Source organism: Lemur catta, chromosome 7 (genome assembly GCF_020740605.2).
Source record: "Lemur catta isolate mLemCat1 chromosome 7, mLemCat1.pri, whole genome shotgun sequence".
Classification (NCBI taxonomy): Eukaryota; Metazoa; Chordata; class Mammalia; order Primates; family Lemuridae; genus Lemur; species Lemur catta.
This window is the reverse complement of record NC_059134.1, coordinates 20,202,109-20,222,290: the sequence shown is the minus strand read 5'-3', so window position 1 is coordinate 20,222,290 and position 20,182 is coordinate 20,202,109. Positions and strand designations below refer to the sequence as shown.

General features: G+C 46.7%; 1 protein-coding gene across 1 annotated transcript in view; it reads left to right on the top strand.

Annotated features, from left to right (window-relative positions):
• POU2F3 (POU class 2 homeobox 3) overlaps window positions 1–20,182 on the top strand; it is a 72,281-nt gene that overhangs the window by 32,897 nt on the left and 19,202 nt on the right. The gene's annotated exons all lie outside the window — the stretch shown is intronic.

The window sequence follows — 20,182 nt, the reverse complement described above, 5'->3', positions numbered from 1 at the left end:
AAGGAAATGATGGGGACTTGGTGGTAGAATTCCCGTCCAAGGAACAGGATGGCAAAGGGCTGGGGGTGCTGGCCTAAGCGGGAGAGAGTGTGGAGAGAAGGCTTTTGGGGCCAGGGAGACTGGAGTGGGCATGGGCCTGGGAGAGACAGGAGGTGCAGCGTGGGAGAAAGGAAAGAGGACGTGGTGGTGGCAGTGGGGGGGACCAGTGGAGGGTTCAGCCTGAACAGGAAGAAGGCTCTTACAAGAGGGAAGGAGGGCCAAGTGCCCTGCCAGCGAGTTCAGGTGCCCAAGGGTAGCTCTCCTGGCCATGAGGTTTCTCCACTGCATTTCCTGCTCTGTGGGCCAACAGCTACCCTCAACAACACGGGGAGGCAGGATTGAGGAGTCCGCAGTGACGGTGCACACCTGGGTGGCCGCACACCCACTCTGTTCTAGTGACTTCTGGATCTGTCGTCATCTAGGGCCATGGGTTTCCACCAGACAGATCAGGGCAGTGTTTCGTGTATGTTGCTGAATGTTCTCTTGCCTGAAGAGCCCCCCAAAGTTCTGTGAGGCCAGAGGAAGGTGTCCTTGTCCCTAAGTTTCCTGCCCCCGAGCTGAGAATCAGTGGCCTGAGGTTTTCCCTCCGTCCTGGGCTCGCCAGTGTTCCCAGCTCACCTGCACCCAGGTATGGCTGTCCCACGCCTCTCCCCAATCCACGCCAGCTCAGCCAGGGCAGTTGCCCCCATGTGCCCCCGGAGTAGCATTTCGTTTCAAGCTGCCTGGGACTTTCATTCATTGTTTTCTTGAATATGACAGAACAGCTACCGTAGTGTTCTGGCTGCTCCTGTTACAGATTGATTTGTTATACTGAATTAACTCCATGGGGCTTCTTCTCTAAAATCAACAGGATCCAGTCTAGGAAAGGTCTCTGCGCATCCAGGATGCCAACGAGGCTTCTCCAGGGAGGCCCATGGGGGAGACGCAGGGGCGGCAGCACCAGGCTCTCAAGCTGGCAATCGAGGGTCTGCGGTGATGGCCCAGAATCCCTCTTCCCCCAGGGGCCCCCAGAAGCAGCCTCAGGGGAGCAGGCACCGAAGCAGCTGAGCCTGAGAGAGCAAGGGAGGGAGTTACTAGACCATATGTGTTCTTAGCTGGGTATTGGTAAGTCAGAGAAGAACACGCCGTGGTCCCTGCTGCAGAGGATGTCGGTACCGATGTCGGTGGGGCTGGGTCAGGGGTCCAAGGGAGCCGTGAAGGCGAGTAGAGCCTCGGGTAGTGGGTCGAATATGCTGGAGAGAGACTCTGAGACCTCCTTGTGCAAGACCTGGGAACGCGAGTGGTATGCACCACAAGACTCTCATTCCCCTGAGGACTGTTTCCTCCTGCTGCAGGGCCCAGCTTTCGGTCCTGTACTTTTGGGTGGAGACAGGATTTGGGAGGTGGAGGGGTATGCTAAGAGAGAGAGGAGGAAGAGAAGCCAACAAACCACGTTTCACTAAACCTTAAACTGTACAGTTGGGTTTTAGGGTATCAATCCATAACAGCCCTTTTCTTTTCCCCCTCCAAGGTACCAAAGCAATTGAAAAACAGACACAGGAGCCTGGCAGATAGTGCTATGTTGAAGATATGTTTTTCATGTATGGCCACAATGGGCTTTCTAAGACCTCGGTGCAGAATTAAACATGCATCCACCAGGCACAGATAGAGCTGGCAGAGAACACACCTAAAAGTACCTTCCTAATTGACAGGCAGGTCTGCAAAGAAGGCCCAGAAAGGGCCAAGCCACACCCCCCACCTCCTTCTAAACTTGTTGTTCTCAGCCACCGTCTCTTGTAACAAGGATCCTGTAAAGCCCCTTTAATATTCTAAAATGAACAAACAAACAAAAAAAAAAACCAAACAAATATTCTAAAATGAAGTTTATGGAAAATATAAGTAAACATCAGTAAAATGCTCTGATTTGGATAAAAACTGAGAAAGCAAAGTAATTTATAATAAAATAATATATATTTCAGCAAGTAAATCCTTGGACACACTCCCCTAAAAGGTTTGACGAGATAGTAAGATGCTGGAGCCTCTGTGAACGTGGCAGACACAGATACAGACGGATGTCAGTATGCTATATTGGCAGCTCAAAAGCCATGATTTTCCAAAACGTTAAACAACTCTTGGTAAGGCTCCAAACAAAATGCGATCTTTCCTCAATTAACACAGAAAATGGCATCCCTGGATAAAGTGCATATTAAGAGTATGCAAAAGGTATTTTGTGTTTACATAAAAATGGAAGTGGCTTTGGGGCTTATATATTATAAGCAAGCTATTCACCAACACAGACGTCCCATGGAGCATTTGAAAGTCGTATAAAAGTTATAGGAGGCATGAACAAGTGCTTGTTCTTTGGTACTGTCTTCTGCAGTACAAGGTGTCTAGAATACTTGCCCTCTCCCCAATAAATGCAAGCTGAGCCTTCTAATTACTAAGACAGCCAGAAAAACCACCACACAGATTTCAGAAAACGTCTCCCAGGGTGGCTGTCGTCCCCAGTGAGAACAGCTGACCTCGACCCACCCAGAGCTAAGTCACTGCTACCAGAAGGCAGAGAGCCAGGCTGGAGACCTTCCCTGTAGAAATATGAGATGGTGGAAAATGAAGGCTCACCCTGGCACCAAGAAAAGACATAAACAGCCTCTGCCCTCAGAGAACTTACTTACTATCCAATGAAAGAGACAAGTCTGAAAAGTTCCTACACATGTCAGAGCAGGGGGTGTGTAAACCAGTGCCACCTCCACAGGGAACATGCTGGGCTGATTGAGTTGCCTAGGTGGACGTGGAGGAGAATTTGCAGGCAGGAGATAATTGGCAAGATTAAAGGACTCACCCATTGTAGTCAATGCAATAATAATAGTATTTACTGAACTCTGACTGCATGCCAGGCACTGAGTGTAAAATGTTTCACATATGTTATTTCATTTAATACTTACAGCACCCCTGTGAGGTAGCTGGAATCCTTCCCATACTACAGAAGAGCAAACTGAGGCACTGAGAGGTGAAGGAATTTTCCCATAATCACACCGTTCATAAACAGAGACGTCTGGATTTAAAGCCAGGCCTGCCGTACTCCCGAAGACGGGGCTCTCCCCGCTCCACCGCCCTGCTTGTCTTGGGAGGAGGCCGTGTGGTGTAGTGGTGGAGCCAGATTGCTGGTATTGGCCAACTCCTCTGTGCCTCAGATTCCTCCTCTGAAGATGAGAACAATAATAGTATCTACTTCCTAGGGATGTTGCAAGAATTAATATAGTTAAGATCTATAAAGTAATTGGATTCGTGTCTGGCATATAGTAACCAACCAATAAACATTAGCTCTTATTATTTTCTGATGAATGCCAACCCATAATTTTCTCTACCTCTCCTGTCCCTGTGTGGCTACTCAGCTGAACTTGCACCAGGTTAGAGGGCTGTGGATGCTACTAGAAGGGCAATTTTTTCTGGGTTCCATCATCTCCCGATCCAAGTCCCAGCACCCTCCATGACCTCGGGCGGGGAAGCAGTTGGTAAATGTATTTGTTTTTGGAAAGGTGGGAATTTGTCCTCCTTTGCCAGCTACACTTGGTGCTTTGGCCTGAGGCTCAGGTGTCAACTGTTTCCTGTTTGTAGCCCGGGCAGCAGCCCCAGTACTGGGTGGACCGAGCCTCATGGAGAGCTGGGTAGTGAACAGCAGAGAAGAACAGAGCAGCTGTCTGCTTCTCCGCAAACTTGCTGGTTTATCAGACAGCCCCAAACATTACCAAAGAGCCCCTCCATGGTACGGGACCTGGGGCCTAGCTGGTTCTGGCTCCAGCACTGGCACGAGCCCGTGCATGCATTCTGGATGGGGACTGGAGACGGAATGTTCCTCTTGGCCCAGGTGTAGGGTGGAGAGCGGTGAGGACGAAGAAGGGAGAGAGGGAGGTGTCCCAGTCCTTTCCCTGCTTCTGCAGAGGTCCAAAAGTAGGTTCTCTTTGGAGATTTCAGTGAGTCGCCTTTGCCAGATGCAGACACTGGTGAGGCTAAAATCAGGGCACCAGACACTGGTGAGGCTAAAATCACGCCGTAGTCTCTTTGGAGCAAGGGTCTTGAAAGGGAAGCTGGATTTGGCCCCAAACAATAATAGGAAAAATTAATACATTTATTGAGCCTTTAGCTTACACCAGCCACTCACTGGGCTGAATGCTTTACAAGCAGTATCTCATTTAAACCTTATAATAACCCAGAGCAATAAAATTTATAATTTCCATTTTACAGACGGGGAAAGTGAGGATGGAGAGGGCAAGTGACTTGCTTAGAGCCAGGATTCAAGCCAAGGTTGATGTGATGTGCCAGTCACTTTACATAGGTTATATCTTATTTGAGATTACTTAATCCTTACAACAGCCTGGTGAGGTAAGCATTCTTCTTTGCATTTTATAGCTGGGGAAACTATAGCTCAGAGAGGTTAAGTAACTAGTCCAAGGTGGAGCTCAGATGTAAGACAGGCTTGTCTGACTTTCCACTGTACAAGGCTGCTCTTGAGAAAAAGGAGAGAGAGCCCTCACAAGAGCTCCTGCAAATGAGATATGACCTCATGTTACCTAGAGCCCCGCATTTGATACGTGGCCAGTATTTTTCCATGTTTCCAAAGCCCTCTCACGCACACCAACTCCCGTAGACCTCTTGTCACCTGGGATGGCCGAGATATATCGGCCAGCTCAGGGAGAGTTCCCAGGTAAAGGGTGGGGTGAAGAGTTCCCACCCGCAGAGGGTTCCCGTGGCCCCGTGAGAAGCCACCTCCCTGGGCCTGTGCATGAGCAGGGTCGGGGAGGAGAGCTGTTTGTCTGTGTGCCTGCAGGGCAGGGGCGGGACCTGGCTTTCTCTTTGCCCCGGAGTCAGAGAGGTCTGTCAAGGCAGCTCTAGTAACCAGGGAGTCAACTTCTCCTAGAGTCACAGCTTCAGCTGAAAATAAACTTTTTCCACCTCAAAATTCCTTCCCCCTAGTCCAGCCCTCGAGTGGCTTAGGAGGCCGCCCTCAAGGTGCTATACAGTTCCCTACCTAATACCAGATCACATTTGATTTTATGTCCCTCTCTGCTTGATAACAAAGTATTATACTTCTTTAAGGTTTTTCCCCTCCCAAGAACTGTGTGCAGTGGGTGTTACTATTCTCATTTGAGAAATAAGGGAACTGGGGCTCAGAATGGTAAAGTGACTTGCGAATCAGTGGCAGAGCTGGGGCTTACTCCACTCATCGCCATCCAGTGCCTGCTTGATCACAGGCTCTGTGCCCACTGCTGATCTGCTGTCTCCAAAGCCAGCCTGTTCCACTTAGCACCGCTTGCCCTCATTGTCCCTGCAGCCCCCTGGACCCCTGCTGCTTGTGTTCAGAACAAGTGTTGAGACTCCTTCCCTCTCCCATGCATGGCCACCAAAACCCTCTTGGCTCCCAACTCCTGAAGATCCTTAGTTCACATCCTGTTTTGCTTTTCTTTCTTGGCAGCCCCTCCCCTGTGCTGGCATCTTCTAATATTTCCTCCCATAGACTTTGTTAACACGGACTGCTCAGGGTGCCCCTGCTTCCAGCCCTGCAGAGGACAGTGTGGCGGTTGTAGGTCTAACTCTGGCACCGTGCAGACCGAGATTTGAGTCTCAGCTCCACCAACAGGCTCTATGTAGCCTGGTCACTTATGCTCACCATGCCTCAGTTTCCCCTCTTTAAAATGGGAGGAAAAATAGCACAAACCTTACTTACAATGTTGTTAGGAGGAGGATTCAATGAGATGCTGAGTGTTACGTGTCTGGGACATAGTTAACACTCAATAAACGTGAGTTAATCTGTTGGTGTTGTGACAATTCTGCAGCACTGTTGGGGTCCTGTTGCCCCATTTCATATCCATCTGGCTCCAGTTTGTCCCTTCTTCTCAGCTTTGCCCTTTGGAGGCTTTGGAGACCTCGGGTTCTTTCTTCTCCAGATGACAGCTCTGCTCAGATTCCCCTCCCTGCTGGCTTTCCTGTGAGTGTCCTTCCCTGTGCTCTGTGCTTGACGCAGCCGGTTACTAGAGCAATGATAGGAAAGACACGCCACACTTGGTCTGTGCCAGGGAAGCACAGGCATGCCTCGCTCTACCCAACAGCGTGGTTTTGAAATGTTGTATACAAATCCAAGCTTCATAAATGAAATCTTATTTCCCCTCATCAAGAGAGCCTTCATTTAAAAAAATACGAGGCTGAATCTTTTCAGAGAACAAAGAATGCCTTTTTATGGGAAGTTAGAAGCAAACATTAACCACAGGGGCTGCTTAAAGTAAGTTATATGTTCATCTTTTTATGTTTATATGTTTTCCCCCCTTGATGACATCTCAAAGCGTGTGATCCTAACAAGGAACTTTTTAAACTTAACTGAGGCCATTGCTGTGGAAGGGCTCATCGAGGGCTTGGAAGTAGGTTTTGCAAACCACTTATGTAGCTGGTGACCGAGGCCTAGAAAGAGTTGGATGCCGAGTGACGGGGGGTAAACGTTGGTTCCTGCAGACGCCAGTGGTGGACTGCTGCTGTGTTCCTAGCTCTGGGCTGGGCCCTTCACAAGCATGGCTGAAAGGAGTGATTGAGCTGAACTTGGACTCTAAGGCAAGAGCTTCCAGGCCAGAAAGGGTTAGCACTACTCTGCCTGGGAGGGGGAAGCAGTGAAGCTGCCTGAAGGCAAAGAGTTGCTCTCTCACATGAACTAGAACCAACTTCCTTTCTCAGGACTTGGTGCTTCCCCTTCCAGTCGGCCTAGCAGCCTGGGAAGAGGGCCGCTTCCTGGTTGGAGGGGCACTCCCAGAGCCTGGCCTTGCCCACATGGCCTGGGAGGGATGGGCACTTTTCTGGCATAAAGCACGGTGGCATACAGCACAACAGAGCCTGTGATTCACGACTTCTCCCAGGATGTGGCAACTCGGCACGAGCCCAGTGTCCCTATGGTGGGCTGCCCCATCCTGCTCAGGTAGGCCCCCGAGGTCCTAGGATCCAGGGAGTCCAACTTCATAAGAGGCCTCCAGTTCCCCTCTTTCTCCTGGTTCTAAAGACTCCCAAGTACTACCTGGGTGTTCAGGAGAACCATTGAAAATCCTCTTTGGAATGATGGAGGGTCCTGAAGGCAGAGAGGAACAGAGAAGTAGCATCTTGACTCTGCTTCTCATGAGCTCTGACCCTGCCTCCACCCTCCACCGCCCCATCTCCCTGCAAGCTCCCATTCATCTTTCCAAACTCAGTTCCAACGTCTCATTCTCAGGTGGCCCCCAGGACCGCCTCCTCCTCCTTCTGTACCTTGACAGTCTTCTGTGCTTGTGTGTGTGTGTATGTGTGTGCATGTGTGTGTGTGCACATGGGCACACTTGCCCTACCAGGCAATGCACTGTTTGAGGAAAGGGCCTAAATTGTGCGTATTGTAGTGGAACAGTGCCCAGCACACAGCAGACATTCAGTAAGTATTTCCTAAATAGACATGTGGATGGATAGTTGGGCTGAACCTCTACCCACCCACCTACTCACCCCTCCACTCTTGGGGCTACCAACGCCCATCCCCTCTGTTCTTTCTGCTTCTCTCCGATCCCTGCCACATTTTCTTGTACCCGGTGATCCACAAAAACCCACCCTTTTCCCCAGAAAGGTGAGCTTGTTGGCTTTATGCAAATGAAATGTGGTGTGGGCTCTGGTAAATATTTCTCAACTCCTCCACTTGCTGGCTGGGCCTGGGAGCTGTTTACAGAGGCATCTCAGCCTTGGCTTGGTGGCTGTTGGGTGTTAAGGCATGGCATCTTGGGCCCCAGCGTCTGTGTACAGGACTCTGGCCGACCCAGTTTGAGCTTGGTAGGTAGGTAGGTCGGCTAACTATCCCCAAAGCCAGAACAGGGCCCTCAGGAAGTAACGTGGCTGTCTTGGGACTGCCCTCTCCTGGCCATTTGAATGGAAACAGCGAGGTTGGAGACATCCAGCGATCCTGCCAGCCCTGCGACTTTATTCTTCGTAAGCTGTGGAGACAAGTTCAGCTTGAGCCTCTCACCCTGAGGTGAGCCCGACACGCACAGACGCAGGGTTAGCAGGTCCCCGAGGCCATCTGTCTGCTGCTCTCCGCAGCGTCCCCCAGATCCCCACCGCTCTGGCACAGGGGCTTGCTTCTTCTCCCTTTTATCTGTGTGTGGATGCGTTACATGTTCATGACACAACGTCTCGTGACTCAGTCTTCACCGTCTGCAGTGGAATTTAAAAAGGAGAAAATGTAGTGAATTTTTATAAAGCTAATTATTTTATCATTCGAGAATTTTGCATTTCTTGGTGTTAAAATATTTATTGTATGTAATGAAATGACAGAGTAGATGGTATTAGTTGCTTTAATAGTCTTATTTGGCAAAATAAAACAACCCTTTCTGACCTCTCAAAAAGAAAAGATTTACTTGTCATGAACCTCAGAAGCCCAGGAACCGGTGACTTCAGTATAATCTATCCCTAGTACACAGATTCTACTGCTGACACCCCAGCAGATGGTCTGTGGCCCCACATCTCTGCCAGAGCTCTGCCTGGAATTTCGAACTCACTATGTAGAAAGCAGCAAACTCCAGGTCATGCAGGTCGATATGCCTGTGCTTCAGGGCCGGGTCTACCCCTTTCGTTCAGTATTTGAGAAGGGTCATCACCCCAAAATATTCCCTTGTCTGTGTAAATATCCTGAATTCCATACATAATTCCACATGTATTTCTGATTGCCTTCCTTAAAACAATTATACATGTACTACACGAATACTTTCTTGTACAAAATTTACTAATAGAAAAAGGAAAACTGTTTGTCCCTGTTCATTCTCAGTCCTCTTCCCAGAGGTAGTGCCTTTTATCAATGTAGTGTATACATGTCTAGAAGACTTTTTCTCCGAATATACAATACAAATGGAAATGTATACATTTCTGTGGAGTTTAAAAAATACAAACACACATATGTATGAATTATACTGTATGTACTCTTTTGCAACTTTCTTTTAGAGTTTAAAAATGATATTTATAGATTGTTTCATGGCAGTACATATAGAGTTACTTGATTTCTGTTAATGACCACATAATATTCTATTGTTTTAACATAACTTTTTCATTCCCCTATTGATGAATATTGGGGAGCTTCAAATGTTTTTTAAACAATACTGTGATAAACTTCTTGAAATTGTGCCTTTTTTGCCATTGTGTGCACATGCTTCAGTCTGCCAGTCACCCTAAGTATGACATCCACAAGTGTACATGTAACACTCAATCCTCAGGTGAGATCTGGCTAGGCCAGAGCACAGTGTGACAATTGGTTCATCCATTCATTCATTGACTCATTCAGCACATCTTTATTGAGCAGGTACTATTTCTTTATTGTGGTGCTGTCGTGCCAACTGCAAAAGGCAGTAACAGGACCTGCCCTCGTGGAATGAATGTGGTCAGGTAGGGGAACCTCCCTCGATTCAGATACTCTACTTCTGTTCATACAGCCTGTCCCACAGGTTTTTTTTTAAAAGATAATTATGTCACACTGTCAACTTACTCTTCAAGTCAGTTAATGCCTCTCAGGTCTTTTTTAATATAAACTGTTGTCTCAACTTGTGCAGTTAATTTTCATATTCTAAGTAAAGGATTGTTACATTTGCTCCTATGTTTTATCTTGTGACTTTCTTCCCTTCCTACCATATGTTCAGGCTTTCTTTTGAATCATGATGTCTTTGTGCAAAGTACTAGCTGGCCCTGCTCCTCATGCAGAGATGTAATAATTATGCAAGCTACGTTTTCAAGTTACTAATAACATTCTTTGCAAGACTGGGCCACAAGCGGGGTCCTGTCCCTCCTGGATGACAGTGACTTATTGTTAAACAGCCCATATGACCCCATCTTGACCTCCAGGGATGATACCTAAATACATATACACATACTAAAATTACAGCATCTACCTGATCCCCCATTCTAAGAGATATTATATGAAAGGAAATAAGCCTGGCATGACTTTTTAAGTCATGTGACATGGTGGAAAGAGAGTTGATTTTGGATTCAAATTCAAATTCTAGTTCTGCTAGATCTAGGTTCAAATTCTAGCTCTGCTACTTCCTAGCTGTATGGCTTTTGGGAAATAGTTTGACTTCTCTGGGACCCAGTTTCCTATATTTTAGGGTTGCTGAAAGTATTTATTTATACATTAACTCTACATATATTTAGTAAGAACTTGCTAAGTGAAAAGCATTACACTCTACGCTGGCCAGGCCATAGTAAGTAAAATAAGTGAGCAGAATCATTATTTGCATAATTTTGGTGACAGAAATAAAGAAAAACCTCCAAGGAATAGATTTTATAGACATTTGGCCCTAACCCTTGAGACCTGGACAAGTATCAGATATTATTTCCCTTTTATAAGTAGGTAAACTGACATATACCGTTAGAGAGTCCCTTGGTTCAAATTCACTTAGCCTTTTGGTAACAAATTTGGTAGCTGCAGCCCAGCCTTAGAGAGTTTAGCTTCAACTATCAATTGTGTGTCAACCATTGTGCCTAGAGCCCTGTCCCAGGCTAATAAGGGTGCTAGGATAGGCATGTACTCAGGAAAAATTAAACCAAAGGGCAAACCCAGTGTTAAAGGGAGCTTTATAGCAGTGCTACACTGCCTCACTTATCCAAAGAACCAGCAGACTCACCTATTTAGAACCCAGCTGAGAGTAAGAAGGAAGCAAACAAGACCTCAAGCCAGGCTCTTTCTCAGAGCCTTAAACTTTTATTTTGGAGACAGTGTTGTATTGAGCTTAATGATCTGATCTGGTTTTTCCAGCCCTTAGCAAATAAAAGCTGCAAATTTGAGCTAGATTAGAGGCTGCTAGAAGCAAGCCTCTATTACTATTTTGTTTTTGTACTAACGAAAGCAGAGAAAAACCTGATGGTGAGAAAGGAGGTTAAAAAAATCCTGGAAAAATCAGAGCTCAGAGCTGTAAAAAAAAAGTAGTCTGGGGCCATATAGTGCACACAGCAACAGAGGTCAGACACTTCAGTATCCCCAAGGGCATGGTTGCTTTTAAAAGGCGTTTGAAATTATAACTCTGAGTCATTGACTAAATTATCTTTCAGGTACTCTTTAAAGGAAAATAGAGATGTATATAATACCTTTTAGCAAGATCTTTATTCAGAAAGAAACCAATAAATATCTATCCAAAACTGAGATAAAAGGCTCTGGAGTTTCCAGGGATAGATTTCACTGACTTTGAAAATCTACTTATTTGAGAAGGCTGCTCAGAAAATCCTAGGCATTTGAAAGGCATGCTGAATTTGAAATCAGATGACTTGGGTTCAAATCACAGCTCTCCTGCTTGCCAGCTATGTCCCTTGGACTCATTTCTTGCCTTTCATGAACTGAGTTTTCCTCGAGTAGGAATAACACTACCTGCCTTTTCAATCTCATGGCAGTATTCTGATAATCAATGGAAGTGATGTGTTTGAAAGTGCTTTGTAGGTGGGATGATTAGAATAATTAGCCACAGTAACCTAGAACTGAGGGTACTTCGTTTAAAAACTCTGCATCTCTGCTCATGTTCAGGAAATTTGGATTTTGAGAAGAGAAGGTCTACCAGTTCTCCTGCTTTGCCGGCACAATTTTATAATAAACTTCTCTTTCCTTCTCCTCAAACCACTTGTTCTTGTTCTTCCAATGAGGCCTTGAGGACAAGTGCGGAACTTTCGGGAACAAAAGTTCTTTATTCATCCTTCCCATAATTAAAAGCTCTTCATCTTGAATTTAAAAAAAAGTGCTTTGTAAACTATAGAACATCATGGAAATTTACAGGTGAGGCCTGTGGGCCCCCTCCCAGGTGTTGCCTGCTGGGAGACAATGACACAGGTGTGGTGAGACAAGAGGATGGATTCCCAGTTGTTGCTTTAAATATACATGTGTGTATGTATTATATATGCATATTTGCATATATGTGTATATGTCTGTTTATTTAAATAATGTGCCTTTAAATGTCTCAAGACATCCTTTTCACCAGCCAAAGTGGAAATTCTACAACTATAACACCTTGTAAACTATAGTGTTACATCTAGATATGTAAAATTGTGAATGCTTACTGATTTTAATCTTAATTTTTTTCTAATTTAAAAGTAATAATTAGCTTTGAAAAATCCAACATTGCAGAAATAGATGGCTTAGAAAGAGACTGTCTTCTGGAACCCCAAATGTTCTCCACTCCATCCGTGATTAGCAGTTTGGCTCAGGGGCCCTCAGATTATTTTCTGTGCCGGTTCTTTTAGTCCTGCAGGCATTCAACAGAGAATTCCTGAAATAAACAGTCCTTTGTTGTATAAGATAGACCTTTAGGGGTGGAAATACATTTTATATCCTAAAAGCTCTCCATTCTGTCTCCTCCAATCCATTCCTGCTGCTGTGGCCTTCGCCATGTCCTCGTGATATCTCACTTAGGCTATTGCAATGACTGGTTTTCCTTACATCTGCCCTCTCTTCAAATCCATATTCTGCACAGCTGTTAGGGCAATTGAACTAAAACTAAAATCTCACCACGCCACTCCCCTTTGCTCTAGTTACACCTCGTCCTCAGAGTCCCGTCTGAACTCCCTTGCACGCCACACATGACTTTCCTCCTGGGCCCCTGCCTGTGTGACGGTGCCTCTCCCGCCCCCCACACAGCAGCAGTCCTGAGTGGCGTGCAGCCCCCGAACAGGAAGCGCTGTCTCTCACTCTGTGACTTTGAGCAAGCTGCTTCTGCTTCCTGGGATGCCTTTCTTTGCTTTTTCTGCCTGCTGAATTCTTCATCCTCCTCCCCGACGACCTGAATCACAACCTTTCCCGTGCCACCCCGTACCTCCTTCTGATCGTTAGAAGTATCACACTGTAGGTGACTGTTTGACTCGCACGGTCTCCTAATTAGTCTGGGAACTCCCTATTCATCTTTGTGTCCCTAGTGCCTCTTGGTATACCATAGACACTTAATAAATGTTGAACTAAATCGAACTGAGTAGGGGACCTTTGTGGGGCAGGAAACCCGTGTTTAGCACATGCCACGCAGAAGACATCTATTCCACTGCTGTTGAGCAGACCGAGGGGTGCCTCACTTTATCTAGGGGGCCACAAGAATGCAAGAAACGAGGACCTCCCCTTTCCCGGAAGACTACTCTAAAAGACGAACATCACCACAGAAAACCATTTGCTTCATTTATCCAATGCTCAGGCTCCCAGGGGCACGCTTGCAAGTCTCAGGCTCACCCAGAAAATGCCAACGAGAATCCCATTTCAGAGCTGTTGAAACTTCACTTTCAATAACTGTTTAGGCCACAGATACATGTAAAGGTCCCAGGCTACTCTTGAGGAGGTGTTTACCCCACCTGTGCACTGTACATAAAAACAATACAGTACACAGACGAGGCAAGAGTTAAGCACATCTTAACACTTCCAGGAGTCCAGAAATTCTGTGTGGGACACGCAGTGGAGCTGCCTCACAGCGTGGCATGGGCAGAAAGGAGGGGTCTAGAGGCCAAAGATCCAAGTAGATAGTCAGCTCTCCTCTTCCTAGCTGTGTGACATTGGGAATGTTGCTTAAGTTCTCTGAGCCTGGGTGCCCACATCTATAAAAATGGTTTGGTAAGATTACTTCCCTCACTGAATTGTCATGAAGAATAAATGATGGTACATTTGAAAGTGCTTTTTAATCTCTAAAGTGTTTTTTTGGTTTTTTTTTTTTTGAGACAGAGTCTCACTCTGTTGCTTGAGATAGTGTGGTGACGTCATCATAGCTCACAGCAACCTCAGACTCCTGGGCTCAAGCAATCCTCCCGCCTCAGCCTCATGAGTAGCTGAGACAACAGGCATGTGTCACCACACCCACCTAATTTTTTTATTTTTCGTAGAGACGGGGTCTCGCTCTTGCTCAGGCTGGTCTGGAACTCTTGGCCTCAAGCGATCCTCCCACCTCAGCCTCCCAGAGTGCTAGGATTGCAGGTGTGAGCGACCACACCCCTCCTTCTAAAGTGCTTTAAATAATATTTTCTCTTTTTATTGAGCTTATGCTCATGAAAGTAATCTGTGTAGTGCTTCACAACCACAAGTTGGTGCTGCACTCGTGTGTGTGTCCAGAAGAGACAAGGCACCTATTCTTCCTTTTATTGACTTCATTTGGAACCCCATAGTAAAATACACACTGAAATGGAGATTTCATGGCATGCATGAGCCTTCGCTTTCTGCTCTTCACCTCTGAAACAGCAAATATCAAACCCTTGCAGTCAATCTGTATACGTGAGAGTCAAGGAAATACAGAATGCCGGCTCCAAAGCCAAGTGCGTTGTTTCCCTATTAAGCAGATGTGTGCTTTATCTGTATTTGAACCTTACCCTGCAAAGTAATTGAGAACTCTGAGTGGGGACCTTGCTTTTGACTGAGACTAAATCTCATCAGGGCAACAGGCTTAGGGCTACTACTGAGTTACTACGGGAGCCAGAGTAGGCAACAACATCAGAGTGATAGAAATCCATGATAGAGCCATGCCACAGAGCAGTGGAACCGAATATGGGATGGGGAGTTAGGAGACCTGTCCTAAGCAGCCCCTGGCTTGGTGTGCAGGCCTAGCTTGACTGCAGTTCTAGCTGTTTCCCTGAGCAAGTTACTTCCCTTCTCCAGGCTTCGGAAGTCATATCTGTAAAATGAGCCAGGTGATGTCTGCATTTCCTTCCTGTTCCAATGGAGAAGGAAGGGAATCAACACTTTTTTGAATATCTGCTATGCACCTGGGACTGCCTACACCAGGCTACCCTGAAGAGTCTATAATTCCATGACCTCGTCACACGTAGTGAGTCAGGAGAATATAGAACAGCTATGGAGTCAGGCAGACTTAGATAGAATCTCAGCTCTATTATTTACCAGCAGTGCGATTCTAAGCAAGTTTCTTAACACCTCTAAGCCTCAGTCTTTTCATCTGTAAAATGGGTCTAGTAATATAATAAGCATAGTTAAATGCTTATAAGTCTACTCCCACTCTCTCTTTTATACATTATAAATTTCTTAAGTAGATTCCACCTAGGCTTATTTTTCTTTTGTAGAGGAATAATCTAGGCCTAGAGAGATGAGTTAAGTAACTTAATATTAGATCATGCAACTAATTAGAGGCAGGGATGGGACCCAAAGTCAAGCCTCCTGATTGATTCTGAACCTTGTGCTTATTTCCTAGATGTCTTTTTATCATCCCCACTGGGGACAGCAAAGTCATACGTACAGGAACCTGTGTGATGATGAACTTCATTTACACACTAGACACTTCCCAAGAACAGCCACTGCACTTGGAAACAGTTCTCAGAGTTTGATGCTTAGCAAGTCACCCCACCCCACCCCGTACCTCCTGCCATTTCACTTATCTGGGTGCAGAACAGCCCTCTGTGTGGGCAAAACAAAAGTTCTGTGTGGTTCCAAAGAACCAGAGAGGGGAGCTCAGTCCTCTTGTCTGCCAGGTATGCCACCAGGGGAACCAGAACACTGGCTCAAAGGGGATCAGGGTCAAAGGAAACTCCCACTGATGCGGCTCCCCACCGGAAGGGACACTGCAGATGTCTCAGGAGGGCTCTGCCACAGTGCACTGGTTAAAATAGTTCAAGTGCTGGGCACCATGAAACATTTGTGACAGTGAGTCTGCCATGAGGGCACAGTCCCCTCCCAGCATTTGAAAGTCTGAATTCAGGACTTATATCCCAGAGGGAGAAGAAAACTTTTACAGGTTTATAATGAAGGGGTTTTTCACACATGTGTCAGCACTAGCAATGCTATGCCCTAAGAACTGAAGCCAAAGCATTAAACAATGTGACTGATAAGCTTGTTGCATTTTCAGAGCAGATGCCACCAGGAAAAACAAGGATGTCTCTTTGGAAAGCTGCTTTTCAGGGGGTAGCAACTCCAAGCGGCTCCAGCCTCCTAAGGAGCCATGAGTCTCCCCTCTTCCATCCCTCCTTTGCATGGAAGTTTGATGCTGTCAGGGTGATGATCCCAATTTACACGGGCAAAGGCACATGGGTGCTGGTCTATCAAAGGTTGGACCAGAGACCAAGGACTGGATGAGGTCATCTCCCGAGGCACTTCTCGGAGGCATCTGCGGAGGCAGGAGCCCTGGGCTCTTAGGGAATAGCCAGGGCGCTGGAGAGAGGAGAGTCACCCAGGCAAAATCACAGCCAGCATCTCTTGGGATACTTTCAGCCCTCAGCCCTGTCCACCTGGGATGAGTTCCCTGCCTGCCCCGTTCTACTACTTGGAATATATTTTTAGAATATTTTCATGAGGAATGCGTCTGCCAATCCCGTATAGATCAGTTACAAAACAGAAACTCTTCCTCACAGCTAAGGAGAAGAGTTGAAGTGGGGAGAAAGAAAAAAAAAATCTTGCCTGTAATTGAAGGCAGGTTGGGAGATGTTCACGCTTTGAAACGCTCCTTCTTGTGAAATGTTTATGAAACACTTTCCACAAACGAGTTATGCAACTGGGACAACAGCTTTGATCATTTTCATCACCAGTGATATATTCATTAGTGTTGGACTGTTTTCCCCTAGAGGGGGCCATGTGAAAATGTCATGGGGAGGGGGCCAAAGACGAGTACCCCCAGCCCCACCATGACCCCAGAACAGATGGTCAGTAAGGTCCAAGTGTTTGCCAGGCCAGAACACCGCATCTTCTATCATCTGTGGTCTATTCTCCTACCCCTGGGACATTTGTAGTATTGTTTGGTAGAGAGAGCACCAGGGGAGGGTCAGGAGACCATTCTCTTGTCAGAGTTTTGCCAGTGTCTTGCTGTATAACTTTATACCTGTCTCTGAAGCTCTCTGGGCTTCTGTCCTCACACCTCCTGGCTGGGAGGTAAAGCCAAGAAAGGATATACAAAGGGCTTCCACCTCCTCAAAAAGGGCTCTCTCCTTCTAGAACAAGGCTGCTGCTTTCTAAAGTAGGTAATGTCAGAGAGTTCACTGGGATTAGAAAAGATAATCGCTCGTGATACCCTTTTACCTCCCTGGTCACTGCCCAAGACTCAGTCTAATACCTTTGCACAGCACAGTGGGTGGAGAAGATCCTAAACTAACAAACCTTGTCCAATAGGTGGGCAGGATGTCCAATGGCTGTGACGAGGCAGGGCATTGTGGTGGCCCGTGTCCCCAGGGATTAGTCCATCCCAAATAAAGTCTGGGGAAATATTCCACTTGCGTGAGAAGAACTGCCAAAGAAACCCTGGGGATCATCTTCATGATTCCAGGCAGGCTGGGGTTTGGTTGGGTTTTCACAAGTACGGGGGAAATTGGGTTTTTGTCCAATTTGCCTCCGGTTCTCACATTAGAAGTCGATGAGATCCAACAGAAGTGTCTCTATCTCATCTCCTAGATCCACGGCCAACACCCAGTTGCCTGGAAAGCTTCCAGCCTTTTCCCTTCGACAGCGGGGAAAGGGACTTTTTGGATTTGGGAGGACTTTATATCTTAATTTCTTAGTTTCTGAGCCCCCAAGAGTATTGAAGAAGTCTGTTGGAGGCCTTAGGAGTTGTCGGTGTGTCTGCCCTCCTCCCTGTCTAGCTCTGCTTTTTCTGAGACCCAGTGGTGAGATTTTAGAACTTGTCATCGAGAAAAAAGTCTCCTTTACTGTCTTTCAATTTGGTTCATTTAGGGTTATCTTCTTTTGGGGTTACTGTCAGTCCCTCACACCCAGGGGTGATGAATTATGAAAAATGAAAGAGTAAAAGGTTGGTGAAGCAAAAACAAACAGATAAACAGACAATCAGAAGCATAATACATAGAGTTTTCAGAAAGCCCCGGACTAACACCCGAAGGACTTTTCTGCTATCAGGCACTTCACGTTCACAAGTGGGAGGTCTCCGGTGCCCCCAAAAGAATTTGGAGGGCAATTGATCCAGGAAGCAGATGAAAGGGTGAGTTTTCTTTTATGATGGCACTGGTTTCTGAAATTAAGTGTTGCAGGAAGACCTGGCACGGATTCTAACAGATAGCAGCCAGGTTGGAGGCAAAGCGCATGTTTTCGAACTCTGTCATAGCTGCGTCTCCTTATCTCTGCATTGCGCATAATGAGTCTATAAAGGAGCCCTGCCACTTGCCTCTGAGCTGGAGCTGGGCCAAGCTGCCAGAGGTGGTTGCACCAGCCAGTTTTCCGTGTTCTCCCTCTGTCCCCCTTCTTCCACCCTGCCGCCCATCCCCTCTCTGGGATGGCGCATGCCTGGGGGCAGGAGGGGGACAGAGAAGGAGGAGAGGTGGGGTCTGGAAGGCTGTCCGGAAAGGCTGTGCTTAAGTAAAACCTCTCAGAGCAAACCTTCAAGTTGTGGTGGTGGTGGTTTTGAAATAAGTTTATTATCTGTTTCTACTTTTTAAAAACCTACTAACAAATGTTTCCCTGGAATCTAGGATGGGGAAAGTCTAACTTCTGGGGCAGAACTGGGATACCAGAGCTTCTTAGAGGTATTAAGTGTGGAAAGGTGGAGCCAAAGGGCCTAGGCGAGGAAAGGGGGCTCTTTGGAGACCACTCCCAGGTGGTCATGCCTTCACTCTCTGCCCCGGGAGCGCTGGTTCCCATCTCTCTGCTTTTCTCCTCTTTGCTTCCAAGGCTACAGAACAGTTTCTTTAAGTGAGAAGAATGATTTGCAAAGACTACTCCTAAAGGAACCATCTTCTTACCAATTTCTGTGCAACAGGACTTCTTGGTGTTACCCAGGTCTGCTTTACCTACCAACGCTGCAGCCACCTGGACGGGCCCAATGCACTAGGGAACTGGAATTCATAATTCCATTTTAGGACTAATAGGGAGAAAACCCATGTAGTGTCATACGACAGATGGGGAAATTGAGTCCCACAGAGGCTGAGTGATTATTTAAAACTACATAGTGAGTTAGAGTCAAGAGTTAGGGCTAGAAACAAGGCCAGCATAGCTCCCTGTTCAATGTTTTCCTTCCTGTGCCTCACTGGAGACTGTGGAGAGAGAGATTTTTTTTTAAATAATAGAGACAGGGTCTTGCTCTTGCTCAGGCTGGTCTCTAACTCCTAAACTCAAATAAGCCTCCCATCTCAGCCTCCCAGAGTGCTGGGATTACAGGTGTGAGCTACCACGCCTGGCCTAGAGAGATTATTGTCTTTTATTCAGTTAACATTCATTGGGTTCCCACTATGTGCAAGGCACACATCCTAAGTATCAGCTCCTTCCTCCCTAATGTCACTCAATAGGATCTTCCTAACTGTCCACCCAAAGGGAATTCTTTCTTTAATGATCCAAATCACTGTTTTTTTCCATAGGGATTAAGCACAAATATAGCTGTTAATCTGAACTTTTTAACTTGGGTTAAACTAACACAGACAGGAGAGACTGCCAGATGTCAGTGACATTCCCAGTATAGGCCGAGCAAGTTGTTTAAACCAGCATGTCTGTGGCCGTGAGTTTCTACCTTGGCAGAAACAACCAGATGTCCTAACCAGAGGGACTCACCAATGCCTTTTGTAAGGTGTGGCCTAGATCCTGTGCTCCTTGCCATTTCATATGAACTCAAAGTCACTTGGCTTCCCTTCCCAGTGGACTTCCTGCGAAGCTGCAAGAGGGTTATCATCCTCGAGGTGGAATGAGGGGTGGGCACCGGTAGTACTTCCTGCCCTGCCCTTGGACACCTGGGAAGCCCATGGGGGGGTGGCTTGTGCTGTCACTGAAGGGTGGTAGAGACGGGGGAGTCTGGACACCGCCAAACCCTCAGGGCCCTCAGGCTGCAACTGTAGCATTGATTGCGAGGGAGACGTGTCCTCGCCTGTAGGAAGGCAGGCCAAGACTGTCACCAAAGCCGCACAGGCAAAGAAGGCCAGCTGCAGAGGCAGTCTGGCACAGAAGATGGAGGTATGGGGAACAGGGGCCTGGGGAGGGAAAGGCAGTCCTCCAGCTCAGTGGTTCCCAGACTCTGGGGCCTCACAGAGGGGATTCCATGCAGGAAAGTGAAAACCAGAATTTGGGGGGAATCAGTAAAGCATTGTTAACTTTTCACCCTGCGTGGTAAGGAGTTTGTTAAAATACCCTCTAGGATCACCATCATTTCCTAAAGGAAATTCTAACATCTTTTCCTCCTAAGGAAAAAAAGAACATCATCTCAGAATTTCCAAGAACTGAATCCATTAAGTTTTGTTTGTTTGTTTGTTTGCT